General features: G+C 37.7%; 1 long non-coding RNA gene across 3 annotated transcripts in view; it reads left to right on the plus strand.

Annotated features, from left to right (window-relative positions):
• Positions 1-662: 662 nt before the first annotated feature.
• Positions 663-14,082, plus strand: part of LOC144309600 (uncharacterized) — a 100,996-nt gene continuing 87,576 nt past the window's right edge. For 2 of the 3 annotated variants that reach the window (XR_013375550.1, XR_013375549.1), the window contains exons 1-2: positions 663-860; positions 1,483-1,600. This is a non-coding gene — a long non-coding RNA (uncharacterized LOC144309600). The remainder of the gene's footprint in view (positions 861-1,482; positions 1,601-14,082) is intronic. The other variant, XR_013375551.1, reaches the window with a different exon arrangement.

Below are 14,082 nucleotides of genomic sequence, written 5' to 3' on the forward strand. Positions count from 1 at the left end.
ACCAAGACTGCTGACTCTGATCTACAGGCCAGATCCTACCTGCTGCCTGGTTTGTGTTTTTTTAATGATTTTATTTATTTATTTGTTTGTTTGTTTGTTTGTTTGTTTATTTATTCTTGAGAGACATAGAGAGAGAGAGGCAGAGACACAGGCAGAGAAAGAAACAGGCCCCATGCAGGGAGCCTGATGTGGGACTCGATCCAGGGTCTCCAGGACCATACCCCAGGCTGAAGGTGGCACTAAACCGCTGAGCCACCCGGGCTGCCCTGCTGCCTGCTTTTGTATGGTACACAAGCGAAGGGAAGGGTTCAAAATTTTTAAATGGTTGAAAAAAAATTAAAAGAATATTTTGTGATACATGAAAATTGTATAAAATTGAAACTTTAGGTTCCATACATGGTTTTGTTGGCGTGGAACCGTGCGCATTTATTTACATATTTTTTTCTGGCTGCTTTTGAGATAGGAAGGCAGATTTGAACAGATATTATAGTCCTGCAACAAAGGTTAAATATTTACTGTCTAGCCCTTTACAGAAAGTTTGTTAACCTCTGACCTAGACCACCGCTTCTCAACCCTTAATGTTAGTAAATCATTTGGAGATTTTGTGAAAATATATAGTTTCTGATTCGGTAGGTCAAGGGAGCCTACGTGTCTGTATTTCTTTTTTTTTAGATTTTGTTTATTTGTACATGAGAGACACACAAAGAGAGGCAGAGACACAGGCAGCGGGAGAAGCAGGCTCCATGCAGGGAGCCTGATGTGGGAATTGATCCCCAGCTTCCAGGATCACGCCCTAGGTGGAAGGCAGATGCTAAACCACTGAGCCACCCAGGGATCCCAGTGTCTGTATTTCTAATGAGGTAAGGACCGCATAGTAAGTGGCGAAGCTCTAGTGCAGGACTAACACACTTATTGTTTAAAGAGCCAAGTAATAAATGGTTCACAGTCTGCAGCCTATTCAGTCCTTTTGTTACAACTATGTACATCTGCTGGGTAACATAGACATAGACAACATATAAAAGAGCAGGAGTGGCTGTGTTCCAATAAACATTTGCAGAAGTAGGCTTTGAGCTGGAATTGGCACGAAGATTTACTTTAGCATTCACTGGCCTCAGCTGTTTAGTGTGGGTGTCCGTTAAGTAATAGACACAGTCCTACCCTCAACTTGCTTACTAGATTTATAACATATTCCAGTAATGATGATAAAGACAGCAGTTAACTTGTATTGGGTAATTATCATATGCCAGGCTCTATGTGAAGCACTATGAGCCATCTCTTATTTAATTACCACAACAAATCCTAGGAAGCAGATACCATCATTATCCTTGCTTACAGATGAGAATACTGAGCTTCAGAGAAAAAAAAAAAAAACTAAAAGCTGCCAACAGCAAATCAGTGATGGGCCTAGGGTAAGGCATAACTCATGATTATTGAATGACTGTTGAATTATTAGATGACTGGATCAAATCTGTGCATTCATAGGAGTTCCAGAAGCTGGAAAACCAGACTGTGACTCTACTGGCTTCCTTCATTGTGAGGCCTGGATCTAAAGGACCTGAACAGTGAAAGATAAGACATCTATTTAGAGGCAACATTGAAGGTAGGTGTCAGAAACTGGATTTGAGTCATGCCAGAGCATTCTTTTTCATGAAAGACTTATTTAGTACCTTCACTGCATGTTTTTGAAGTTAAGGCTCATAGAGATCTCAGAAAGCACATTTTTCATAGTTTTGGGATTTTCCATGCTCCAAAATTGAAATCGCTTTACTTTATAATAACATGTTATTTTAGGCACCAAATAAGTATGGCATTTTGCCTTCCTTGTGTACTTTGGATTTTTTTATATAAATTTATTTTTTATTGGTGTTCAATTTGCAAACATATAGAATAACACCCAGTGCTCATCCCATCAAGTGCCCCCCTCAGTGCCTGTCACTGAGTCACCCCCACCCCCTGCCCACCTCACCTTCCACCCCCCCCAGTTTGTTTCCCAGAGTCTCTCATATTCTGTCTCCCTTTCTGATATTTCCCACTCATTTTTTCTCCTTTCCCCTTTATTCCCTTTCACTATTTTTTATATTCCCCATATGAATGAGACCATATAATGTTTGTCCTCCTATTGACTTATTTCAATCATACAATAAATGTCCCTTCTAACCACAGTGACTGAAATTAAATTTCTCCTTCCAAATTCTATATTTTTTTCCTTCCTTCTTAGCTGCAATTACTAACATAGAGAGTAGACCTTGATTCTGGCCTAAATATAAGATTACTTTTATCTGTCTTTACACTGTTATTTCCATGTAAATGAATGTTTTTAGGTAAGATGCCTATCAGTGTAACTACATTATAATAAATTAATAGGTCCCTGAGAGAAAACATGTTGTTAATAAAAATGCTTTGGAAAAAACTTTCTGGAGTCTCAGACACAATGTCCTTGGACTATAGATATCATATAAAGATGAATAAGTATGCCATTTTTTATAAATCACCTGTTGAAAAACTTTTATGTCATTGCTTTGATGAATAATAATAGGTTCCATTTTATAAGCAGTGTAGGTACAGGGCAAGGAGGAATATGTCAACATTTTCTAAGTCTTAAGTATCAGTCTTGATATGCCTAGGTGGCTCAGTGGTTTGGCGCCTGCCTTCGGCCCAGGGCAAGATCCTGGAGACCCAGGATTGAGTCCCACATCGGGCTCCCTGCATGGAGCCTTCTTCTCCTTCTGCCTGTGTCTCTGCCTCTTTCTCTCTCTCTCAGTGTCTCTCTGAGGCAGAGACACAGGCAGAGGGAGAAGCAGGGTCCATGCAGGGAGCCCAATGCGGGACTCAATCCTGGGTCACCAGGATCATGTCTTGGGCCAAAGGCAGATACTCAACCACTGAGCCACCTGGGGATCCCATGAATAAAAAAAATCTTAAAAGAAAAAGAATCAATAACCTTAATTTTTTAGGTGGGGAAGGAAGTTAAATATGACACTTAAATAGGAAATCACATACTTACAGATTCTTAAAGCCAGAATTTAGGATGTTCTAATCTAGCCATCTCTGTACACTCCTATTTTTCTATGTAAGTCCCAATTGATTAAGTAAAATTGTTAAAGTCATTTGCTTCTTTAACACAAATATGTTAGTTTTTCCCCCTGAATCTGGGAATATGTATTGGTTTCCTAGGGCTGTTATAATGAAGTACCATAAGCTGGTGGCTTAAAACAACAGAAATTTATTATCTTGCAATTCTGTAGTTTAGAAGTCTGAAATCAATGTATTGGTAGGGCCACAGTCCTTCTGAAGGATCTGGGGCAGATTTCTTTGCCTCTTCATAGGTTCTGATGAAGGCCAGCAATTCTTAGCACTCTTTGGCTTGAGATATATATCACTCCGATCTCTGCCTCTGGCTTCATATGGTGTTTGTGACTCTGTCTTCACGTTGCTGTCTTCTTAAAAGGGTATCATTTGTTTTGGATTAGGGCTCCACTCTACTCCAGTATGATCTTAACTAATGATATCTGCAAAAACTCTGTTTTCAAATAGGTCACATTTTGAGGTACTGGGTATTAGGACTTTACTATATCTTTCTTGGGTGAGGGATGGTACAGTTTACCCATAACAGAATACGGGGATGTAAAGATATTGTTTTCCATGCAGATCTTACAGTATAGGAAGAACACATATATGTAGATTTATGAAGATGCAGGTTGTAATATACAATATTCACAAAATGCTGTAAGTGTATTGTAGTGGGGAAAGCTACCTTTTCCCAAGTGAAATGGTAAGGGAAGGCTTTCAAAGGCAGGTGCCATTTGAACTAATCTTTGAGGGACATATAGGAGTTCATTGAGAAAAGGATACCAGATGGGAGGACACATCAGCCAGAAAGCTTTGGGTAAAGGCATGGATTAAGTGTTTGTTTGCTGTGATTATTACTAGCTGCTATTTATTTGTTTATTTATTTATTTATTTAATAATAAATTTATTTTTTATTGGTGTTCAATTTGCCAACATACAGAGTAACACCCAGTGCTCATCCCATCAAGTGCCCCCCTCAGTGCCCGCCACCCACTCACCCCCACCCCCCGTCCTCATCCCCCTCCACCACCCCTAGTTCATTTCCCAGAGTTAGGAGTATTCATGTTCTGTGCTACTCTTTATTTAATATTAGTGTGTGTCATTTAATTAACAACAACCTTTTGATCCCAATTGTACAGATGGGAAAACTGAAATTTCAAAAAATTAAGTATTTGGTCTCACGCTAACACATCTTGAAGGTAGTACTATTGAGATTAGAACCCAGGGAGCCTGATTACATAGTCTATAATTTGCCATTGTGATGAAAACTACAGTTTAGGATATTTGGGAGCGCATATGGATAGTTAGACATAAGGCCAAAGAGATAGGTTAGAGACAAATTGTGAAGAGGTTGGTTTATCCATTGATTTGCTTAACAGAAAATTGTTGACTTATTAAAGTTTGAACTTTAAGGGCTATTGACATTTGAACAGTTTCCAAAGCTGTAAGGACAGGTGTCAAATGGCCACATTCCTATGGAGTGTAGGGTAGTTTGGAGGCCCAGAGGCTAGAGAGGAAGTTACTGTCATGGACCATTTTAGAATTAATGAAGGTTGGAACTAAACAAGACAATGGAACCGGAGGGGCAATAAAGTCAGAGATACTTGTAAGTCAAGGTCAGTGAGGTGTTGAACCTAAACCATTGCCTCTGTTGTGTGGCCATTCCTGATCCATTGGCTCAAGTGCTGAAAGTAGAGCTGTCTCAACTAATGTGGTTAAACACAATAATTTTAATTCATAACCCTAGCTTAGGAAGAGTCTAGTATGTGCAAATGTGATGGTTGTATTAGTACACATATAAATGATTATATTATAGAAGATATAAAAATGTCTTTAAAATTCCAAAGACTGAGTTAACATATTTTAAAACAAACTACATAAAAGTGGCAGAAAATATTTTTCCATGTGCTCTGATGCAAACTCATCTATCTGTATTTTTTAAAAATATTTTATCTATTTATTCATGAGAGATTCATAGAAAGAGGCAGAGACATAGGCAGAGGGAGAAGCAGGCTCCCTATGGGGAACCTGATGCAGAACTCCATCCTAGGACCCCAGGATCATTACCTGATCCAAAGTCAGACACTCAACTACTGAGCCACCCAGATATCCCTCATCTATTTGTATTAAGTTGTAACTCCATTAGGTTAAATTCATTCAAGTGTTATTGGAGGTATAGCCACACTTCTACAGCTCAGCTTATTCAACTAATGCCTGGTTATTGTAAAAAATATATTATTTCTTAAAAATAGCTTAATTGATTACTGGGTTAAAATAATAACATTTTGTATTAATTTGAAAGCAAGGCATTATTTAAGAGTCCCAAGTTGTCTTTGTGTGGGACAGAGGAAACCAAAACTGTGTCTCCCTGTTACTTATGGCCCTCATGAGAAAAGCTGCCCAAACAATCATAAATATCCAGCAGGATATTTATGGTATTTCCTAAAAAGATATCGATTACTGGAGGAAAGTTAATTAAAACAAGCTGCATTTCTCTTAAGTGAATTTTCTCTTATTTTGAGGAATTATTTTATGCAGGTATCTGGTGCCACCACAGATGGTGCATTGTGACTTGCTCATCTTTAGTGACTTTTGGCTTATCTGTGTGTACTTGGCTGCTTTCCCCAAGTGTTGGCCAAGGCCTTCTGATATAACTGCCATTAATCAGGCAAAAAGCAAATATAAACAATGTGAATCTTTTTCCACTTTTAGCCCATAAGTTAAAAGTATAAAGTCATAAATTTGGGGAAAATTAGACATAAACTGATGTGTTTATATACATGCTATATCTCACTAAATGAAAATCTAGGCTAGAAATTTTTTTTAAAAAAAGAATTCTTTTGAATTGATTGTATCTTGCACAGTGAAAGCTGAAGTGACCTGAAAATGGCCTACATTCTTTCCCTAGTGTTCTTGTAGGCACCTGAACACCCCAAAAAAACAAACCCTAGATTGTGTGGAAATATTATGTCTTCTTGTGGTTGATTTTCAACTTGATACTTTGCATCATTGCAAGATTAAAAAATTTCCTGGAATGTTGATTTAGAATATTGAGGCACTAAATTAGAATTCAGTTTTAAGATTTGAAACACACAGTGCAATTAAGGGGTTTAAAATTCTTGTACTTCATCTCTTGTAAGAGACCATTCTTTTATAAATTAGGGTGTTTTGTAAAATAGCAGCCAAAGGACAGGGAGATGGAAAAGGAAAATAGAAAAACAGGAAGAATTATCCTTCTTTGTTCCGTTCAAAAACACACCCAAGAGGAATATTAAGTATAAATAGTGAGGGAAAAATTGACAGTGCCAACTTACTAGCATTGATTAAGCAGTTCAAATGTGTTAATATAGTGATTTTCAGATTACTGATAAAATATGTAACACAACAGGAGGAAAAAACCCACAACCGTATTCTCAGTATCCAAACTATTGCTGCCAACATGAAGAAAGACTGTGTGTCATATAATATTCTGCTGGACTTAACTGTTGTTTAGGTCTGTGGGGATATATCGATACCTAGAACTATATGCCAGCATGTGAAGGTAAGATCAACTGTGAAGGGCTTCTTCCTTTGCTTAATAAAACTCCTGGAATCTAACAGGGAACAAACCTGGAATCAGATAACTATGTGAGATTTGCAATGCCTTTTTCATAGTGAAGAATCCAAACACATCCAGAGAGTGATTATATAAATATGCAGTTCATATAGATATATGGTCTACCTAGAGTTTCCTAGCAGTTTAAAAATGGTTCCGTAGATAAGAGGGATAGACCTAGAGTCTAGGACTAGAGCTAAAGCTGGAGCTGGAGTGCTTTCCAAGACCACCACCAGTTCTTCCATCCCTGGGAAAAAGGACAGAAAGGGGTGGTTCTGCTTGGCGCATTCAGAGATTTACTTGATTAGGATTCAGTCTGGACTAGACCACCTCATACTTTGAAACTCTGAAGTTCTAGTGTTATAATACGTGGCCTCAAATTATTCAGAATCAATGGGACATGGTCAGGGAACCCTTGCATTTCTGTCCTTCCTGGTCACCTGCTGTTCACTGTAGAGAGAATTCAGCATTTGCCCAGTTGCCCTCCCAGACAAGAAAAAGTGGTGGACACAGCCAGATCCACACCAACCAGCTTATATCCTATTTTTATGGATTCTTTTTTTTTTAATTTTTTAAATTTTTATTTATTTATGATAGTTACAGAGAGAGAGAGAGAGGCAGAGACACAGGCAGAGGGAGAAGCATGCTCCATGCACCAGGAGCTCGATGTGGGATTCGATCCCGGGTCTCCAGGATCGCGCCCTGGGCCAAAGGCAGCCACCAAACCACTGCGCCACCCAGGGATCCCTATTCTTATGGATTCTTAAATGATGACACATTGATCAAGTTCATGAATATCACTGTTGCACGGAAACATCAATATCTCTGATATCTGGTATGTTCTAAGAAAAAACATTGTCATTTTACTTTTCAGAGTTAAAGTCACTGAAGTAGGATTTTAATAAAGAAAATTAATACTGTTATAATGTCTACATTATACAGTTTTACAAAGATATTTGATTTCTTTAATACAAATTTAGAGAAAATCTGTAAGTAATGGTGATGATGTGAATCAAAGAGGTAACAGTTCAGCGATCTGGAGGGCTTGCCCTGCCTGAACTAGAAGTCTGTTCTTTTTCCTTTTTAAGATTCTATTTATTTATTCATGAGAGATAGAGAGGGAGAGACATAGGCAGAGGGAGAAGCAGGCTCCCTATGGGGAGCCCAATGTGGGACTCAATCCCAGGACCCTGGATCATGACCTGAGCCATTGAGCCACCAAGCTGCCCCTGGAAGACTTTGTTCTTATGTGTCGTATGGATTGTAGACAAGTGATCTGGAGGGCTCGAGTCTGAATCTGCTGCCATAAATTTGGTAGTGAGTTTAGAATATTTGTTTAAAGCAGTTATTTCAAATGAGACAACATTTACAAAGAGATATTAGAACTGTGGTTAAAGTTTCTGGAAAAACCATGGGATAAGACAATTTAATGAACAGAATAAATAGTGGGGATTTGGGATGATCTTTTCGAATCGATAACAAGTGGCAGAGAAAAATGTGTTACCAATTTTCCAGCTATGTGGAATGAAACTGCACTTTCTGGGATTCACATTTCATATCAGAATTGTTTAACTAGCAAAATGCTGAAATGATTAAATATAAAACCATGAAGTTAAAGCTCAAGAAAACTTTGGTCAGAGATGTTTCTGGAATGAGCCTTCAGCTTTCGTAGTTGTTTCTGTTCTGTTGGTCAGTGATCAAATGTGCTCTAATCAACCTACTAAATTATCCACAAAGGAGGGTTTACTTTGGTGGTTTGAAGGTATCTCCTTTCAGAGCTGTGATGCACAGAGCAGCACATCCCTTAACAGCTCATTTCCTCAGGGATACTAAGCAAGAGCCACACCCAGGAAAAGAGAAAAGTTTAAGATCTCTTCCCTTACTGTGAACCCTTTCCATGTTTAAACACAGATGACTCTCTTATTTGCAGTCTGGCTAAACTGAACACTGCCACAAAGGCGCTAAATACTTCCTATGCAGAGACCCAGGGTCCATTTTTCACCAGGAAAATAAAGAGCTGTATTTACCAGCATTGTGCTTTGCCCAGATGTGAAACTGAAGCCAAAATGAATGAAACAACTTTATTTTTCCTATGACAATTTAGATGGAGAACACTGTAATAAGTTGATGTACAAACAGTATTAATATGTGTTGGTTGCCTATTAGAAACTGCCAAGAGTTCAGGTCTTATTTAGTAAAGCATGGTGTTGCTTTAGGTCTCAACCTGGTCCTTCCTCTGTCTTGGAAGTCCTCCCTGGCCGGCACAGTTACCCAATAATGTTGGGCCTGGGAAGCTGTCTCCCCCTAAGGTCTTTTTGCATTTTAATTGGTGTTTATTCTAATTTCTATTGATTTGAGCATTGCCTTCTGATTTTTTGTCTTACTTCAGCAGAGTAATGTCAAATGACTATGTAAATATACATATTTCATTTATATAGTTACTTATAAAATAATGTGTTCTTCAGATGTCAAATTGCTGTATCAGCAGAGTTAACTCCTCAGAACAGGTGGGACAGCAGGAAGAGACTAGAGTGAATGGAGAAATTCACTAACTTACTGTGTCTGAGTAAAATGAATATATATCTTTGAAGGACATCATTTCCAACTTTAAAATAAAAACAGAGAAGCCAAATCTAATGTGATTTGACTGGCCCATATTTTTTAAGTTTAGTAGTACCAATTCCTTAAATTTTGAATTTATTAATACAAAAAATAAACATAACATATTTTAGAAGGCATTTTGGTCAAAGTTGTATTATATAATAGGCTTTATTTTCCTTGGCATATTATGAAAAAGTCAAAGAATAGCTCTGACCAACGGTGTACTTATACTTACTGGTAAATATTTATTAACTAGCTCTGGAGATGGGGTTAGAGAAGTCCTGATTCATAGCATTTGACAATTAACATGATGTAAATACTCCTACATGGGGCCAGTTTCAGACTACCCCTGGGATGTCAATTGGCTTGAAAACCTCTTGAAGTTTAATAATTAATTCTTACAATGCATAATAAGTCCACTCCAGCATATTGGCCAAGGATGAATATATACAAACCTTAAAATGATCTTCACAACTTAAGGGTTTGTCAAATCAGTTATCTAATGTGGACATGGAACCTCAAATATTCTGTCTTATGATCCTCCAAATACCTCTAGAAAAAAATAAAAACATAATAGGGATAAGAATGGGAAAATTCTACTATATTTGCTCTATTTAGAATCTTACACCAAATATATTGGAAAAGTGTATTAAATGGAATGAATAGTTCCTTAAGCCTTTGAGATAAATAAATGTGTCTCTAAAAATAAAGATTTTAGTATTACTTGTAGCATGTTGTTGGAAGTATAGTATCAATAAATGGCCATGAATTAATGATTTACTGCCAGTCATGAAACCTTTTCCTTATATTACTTTTTAATTTATATTCTTGCATTGTGTCTTCTTTGGTATCCCTTTTCCCTCAAATCAGTTTCTATGCATCAGTGCCAATTTATTTCACCAAAACAAATATCCCTACAAAAGCTTTTTATCGTTTTCTTATAAATTTATTTTTATTGGTGTTCAATTTGCTAACATATAGAATACCACCCAGTGCTCATCCCATCAAGTGCGCCCCTTAGTGCCCGTCACCCAGTCACCCCTACCCTCCGCCCACCTCACCTTCCACCACCCCTAGTTGGTTTCCCCCCCCAAAAAAAGTACTTTTATTGAATTCTGTCTTTATTTTACATGATACTGGAAGCAATTTGGGGGTAGTTTTAAGATGTGAGGGCGAAAAAATTGTACTTAAAATAATTATTTATTTTCCCTTAAAGTTCGAATGAATTTTTCGAACATACATTTCTGTATAGAGTATCAGTTATGAAAATTTGTTCCAGGTCTTAGATAATATTATACATTTGTATGCAATTTTGCTATGTAAACATTTTATTTTTTTATTTTTTATTTTTTCAATACATTAATTTATTATTGGTGTTCAATTTACCAATATACAGAATAACACCCAGTTCTCATCCCGTCAAGTGTCCCCCTCAGTGCCCGTCACCCATTCACCCCCACCCCCCGCCCTCCTCCCCTCCCACCACCCCTAGTTCATTTCCCAGAGTTAGGAGTCTTTATGTTCTGTCCTCCTTTCTGATATTTCCCACACATTTCTTCTCCCTTCCCTTATATTCCCTTTCACTATTATTTATATTCCCCAAATGAATGAGACCATATAATGTTTGTCCTTTTCCGATTGACTTACTTCACTCAGCATAATACCATCCAGTTCTATCCACCTTGAAGCAAATGGTGGGTATTTGTCGTTTCTAATGGCTGAGTAATATTCCATTGTATACATAAACCACATATTTATCCATTCATCTTTCGATGGACACTGAGGCTCCTTCCACAGTTTGGCTATTGTGGACGTTGCTGCTAGAAACATCGGGGTGCAGGTGTCCCGGCGTTTCATTGCATCTGAATCTTTGGGGTAAATCCCCAACAGTGCAATTACTGAGTCATAGGGCAGGTCTATTTTTAACTCTTTGAAGAACCTCCACACAGTTTTCCAGAGTGTCTGCACCAGTTCACATTCCCACCAACAGTGTAAGAGGGTTCCCTTTCCTCCACATCCTCTCCAACATTTGTGGTTTCCTGCCTTGTTAATTTTCCCCATTCTCACTGGTGTGAGGTGGGATCTCATTGTGGTTTTGATTTGTATTTCCCTGATGGCAAGTGATGCAGAGCATTTTCTCATGTGCATGTTGGCCATGTCTATGTCTTCCTCTGTGAGATTTCTGTTCATGTATTTTTGCCCATTTCATGATTGGATTATTTGTTTATTTGTTGTTGAGTTTAATAAGTTCTTTATAGATTTTGGAAACTAGCCCTTTATCTGATACGTCATTTGCAAATATCTTCTCCCATTCTGTAGGTTGTCTTTGAGTTTTGTTGACTGTATCCTTTGCTGTGCAAAAGCTTCTTATCTTGATGAAGTCCCAATAGTTCATTTTTGCTTTTGTTTCTTTTGTCTTCATGGATGTATCTTGCAAGAAGTTACTGTGGCCGAGTTCAAAAAGGGTGTTGCCTGTGTTCTCCTCTAGGATTTTGATGGAATCTTGTCTCACATTTAGATCTTTCATCCATTTTGAGTTTATCTTTGTGTATGGTGAAAGAGAGTGGTCTAGTTTCATTCTTCTGCATGTGGATGTCCAATTTTCCCAGCACCATTTATTGAAGAGACTGTCTTTCTTCCAATGGATAGTCTTTCCTCCTTTTTTTTAAAAAGATTTTATTTATTTATTCATAGAGACAGAGAGAGAGAGGGGCAGAGACACAGGCAGAGGGAGGAGCAGGCACCATACAGGGAGCCCAACACGGGACTCGATCCCGGGTCTCCAGGATCACGCCGTAGGCCACAGGTGGTGCTAAACCGCTGGGCCACCGGGGCTGCCCTCTTTCCTCCTTTATCGAATATTAGTTGACCATAAAGTTCAGGGTCCACTTCTGGGTTCTCTATTCTGTTCCATTGATCTATGTGTCTGTTTTTGTGCCAGTACCACACTGTCTTGATGACCACAGCTTTGTAGTACAACCTGAAATCTGGCATTGTGATGCCCCCAGATATGGTTTTCTTTTTTAAAATTCCCCTGGCTATTCGGGGTCTTTTCTGATTCCACACAAATCTTAAAATAGTTTGTTCTAACTCTCTGAAGAAAGTCCATGGTATTTTGATAGGGATTGCATTAAACATGTAATTGCCCTGGGTAACATTGACATTTTCACAATATTAATTCTGCCAATCCATGAGCATGGAATATTTCTCCATCTCTTTGTGTCTTCCTCAATTTCTTTCAGAAGTGTTCTATAGTTTTTAGGGTATAGATCCTTTACCTCTTTGGTTAGGTTTATTCCTAGGTATCTTATGCTTTTGGGTGCAATTGTAAATGGGATTGACTCCTTAATTTCTCTTTCTTCAGTCTCATTGTTAGTGTATAGAAATGCCATTGATTTCTGGGCATTGATTTTGTATCCTGCCACGCTACCAAATTGCTGTATGAGTTCTAGCAATCTTGTGGTGGAGGCTTTTGGGTTTTCTGTGTAGAGTATCATGTCATCAGCGAAGAGGGAGAGTTTGACTTCTTCTTTGCCAATTTGAATGCCTTTAATGTCTTTTTGTTGTCTGATTGCTGAGGCTAGGACTTCCAATACTATGTTGAATAGCAGTGGTGAGAGTGGACATCCCTGTCTTGTTCCTGATCTTAGGGGAAAGGCTCCCAGTGCTTCCCCATTGAGAATGATATTTGCTGTGGGCTTTTCGTAGATGGCTTTTAAGATGTCGAGGAAAGTTCCCTCTATCCCTACACTCTGAAGAGTTTTGATCAGGAATGGATGCTGTATTTTGTCAAATGCTTTCTCTGCATCTAACGAGAGGATCATATGGTTCTTGGTTTTTCTCTTGCTGATATGATGAATCACATTGATGGTTTTACGTGTAAACATTTTATGTTAATTATACATAATTAAATAATAAGACAAACTAAAAAGAACAAAAGCTCTTTATCAGCTAGACTATTTACAGTGCTAAATGATTTTATTCCCCCCTCCTTCCCACCATTCTTTAAATTAAAAGAATTAGAAGGATGTTGCTAATCCTGTGCCAGAGTTTGGGAATTATATTGAAAATAACCTCTGAATAATCCCACCTTACCTGGAAATATTAATAATTTAGGAAAAAGAGACTTAGTTGTTTAATCTGCCAGAATGAAAAGTTACAAGTAAAAGCTTCTTAACTTTATTCGTTCCTTTCAGCATCTCAGGCCTGGGACTAAGAAGATCTATGTTGATTAAATTCATTGCTGCTTGAGAATTTTTTTAATTGGCAGCTGATAAGGAGTGCTTTCAAATAAATTTATTCTAACGTGGTCCTTGGGTGTGATCTTTTCTTTTTAGGAATAGCCCAGAAATAGATTTACCAAATAACATAATCCAATAATCTTTACTGAGTTGTTATCTTTTTTAAAAAAGGGCTTATATGAGCACTGGGAGTTATATGCAACTGTGAATTATTAAAAACTACATCTGAAACTAATGATGTAGTATATATTGGCAAATTGAAGTTAAGTAAAAATACATAAATAGATAGATAGATAGACTGATATTTTTAATTTGCCTAGTCCTCTCTCATCTGTTCTCATTTGCTCAAATACAGGAGAAGCATAATGGCAATGCTCTAGTACAATGAAGAAGAAATGAGGTTCTAAAGAGAGTGATTGGATCAGAGAAAACTTAGAAAATGATATTTCTCTTTCCTTGGCTTTAAGAGATCTAGGTACTCAGATAGGTAAAGCAAGTAGAGGGTTTTGATTTTTTAAAATTTATTTTGTAAAGCCCTGGGGACTCTTCCTTTCCCAAGAACTTAAGGCTCTAGAA

Source organism: Canis aureus, unplaced genomic scaffold (genome assembly GCF_053574225.1).
Source record: "Canis aureus isolate CA01 unplaced genomic scaffold, VMU_Caureus_v.1.0 ptg000124l_RagTag, whole genome shotgun sequence".
Taxonomy (NCBI): Eukaryota; Metazoa; Chordata; class Mammalia; order Carnivora; family Canidae; genus Canis; species Canis aureus.